This window comes from Nannochloropsis gaditana, assembly GCF_000240725.1.
Source record: "Nannochloropsis gaditana CCMP526 unplaced genomic scaffold scaffold249, whole genome shotgun sequence".
In the NCBI taxonomy this organism is placed as follows: domain Eukaryota; class Eustigmatophyceae; order Eustigmatales; family Monodopsidaceae; genus Microchloropsis; species Microchloropsis gaditana.
The window spans coordinates 18,475-19,453 of NW_005803704.1; the positions used below are offsets into that span (position 1 = coordinate 18,475).

General features: G+C 55.5%; 1 protein-coding gene across 1 annotated transcript in view; it reads right to left on the minus strand.

The window, feature by feature from the left end:
• The window catches only part of NGA_0088900 (50s ribosomal protein l24), a gene marked incomplete at its 3' end in the record, with an annotated part of 5,193 nt that overhangs the window by 1,842 nt on the left and 2,372 nt on the right, over positions 1-979 (minus strand). The gene's annotated exons all lie outside the window — the stretch shown is intronic.

A 979-nucleotide genomic window follows, 5' to 3' on the forward strand; every position in this document is an offset into this window, starting at 1 on the left:
GCGGGGGACGTGGGAGAATGAGGCGTGGTGATGAATGTGGAGTGAGGCGAAGTGTCTGTACAGGTCGTGGTGGGAGGGAAGATGATACGGAGGAACGAATGCGAGCACACATCCTGTGGCTTGGAGGGATGGGGGGATGTAACGGGACTCAAGTGGGCACGAGGCAACGACTCGGTGATGGGGAAAGAAGGAAGACGGGGGTAGGAGGTGCTTGCGAGGAGGAGGAGGGAGGAAGAGGAGAGGGAGGAGGGAGGCGCGGGCGTCTAAGGAAGCAAGGGGCCTACAGGGGAGGGAAGAGGCCTACAGGGGAGGGAAGAGGGAGGATGGGGATGGAAGAGGGGAGAGATACCATTCCTCTCCTCGCGTGCCTGTGGACCGAGAGCGACCGGGATCCGCGAGGAAGGAAGTGCGGACAAGGGGAGGTGCCGGCGGTGGAAATCAATCATGAGGAGACATGGGGAGAAATGGGCTGACGCCTGCACACGCAAGCTGTGAAATCGATGCGAGACCAGCCATATTTAGAAGATAGGAAAGGCTGGTGGTTGATAGTATAGAAGTAACACCCATCTAGATGGCAACTAGAGAGAATGTGGTAGAATGGAGGGATGCGAGAGATAAATTTAAGAAAATGTGAGGGGTGCGGTGGAGGGAGGGGAGCAGCAAATGCAAGAAATGCCAGGATGGGAAACAAATTTTGTGAGAGCGACTCAGTCGTCTATTCAAGTTGCGTGCCAGACAATGAGCCTTCTGGATTCCTCGGAAAAGGACCAGGAGCGGAGAGAGATATTGCGGGCGAGGTGAAGGAGGGAGCGCGGCGTTCGAAGGGAGGGCAAGAGGGAGAGGAAGGGAAGAAAGGTACATGTCTGACTTTCGCCTATGTCCGGGTAGTTTGTTTTGGGGGTTTTGCATTCTTTCCCTGGTTTCTTTGTTTGGAATCTTTGCTCTCTTCGTGTGCTTTCAGCCATCCCCATGCGCTCGC